Raw genomic sequence first — 558 nt, forward strand, 5'->3', positions numbered from 1 at the left:
GAAGTAAACGTACTTTCTCATAATAAAATTGTATGCATGAGATTCTTGCACCAATTAAAAAAGAATTCAGAACGAATGTCACTCTCAAGTTTATTTTTATTGTACAAAGGAAACGGAAAAAGAAAAAGAAAATGTCACTGCGAGTACATGCACCAGAGTGTGACGATAACTACAGCCCGTAATATTCTTGTCAATCAACAACAGCGGAGCATCGACAAGAACATCAACCAATCACCGCGAGGGCCCACCTCTCTACCGCGCGTGATTGACAGGTATATCAACCAATGAAACGGCGCCATTTTCGTGTAAGATCAGTGCACAGAACTTATCTTAACACATATTGTATATCAATTACACCATTCACACGGCGTCATATTTTATCTTTATATGTATTTGATAATGATTACTAATACTACAGGAACTATGAGTGAAATGTACTGATACCTAATATATTACGTTAATACAGAGAAGGTATCTGGTTATGATATAACTGACATAACTGACATACGGATCCACATTATCTTTCTGAAATGGTTAAGTTCGCTTTAAATGAATAAA

This window comes from Mizuhopecten yessoensis, unplaced genomic scaffold (assembly GCF_002113885.1).
Source record: "Mizuhopecten yessoensis strain PY_sf001 unplaced genomic scaffold, ASM211388v2 scaffold9683, whole genome shotgun sequence".
In the NCBI taxonomy this organism is placed as follows: Eukaryota; Metazoa; Mollusca; class Bivalvia; order Pectinida; family Pectinidae; genus Mizuhopecten; species Mizuhopecten yessoensis.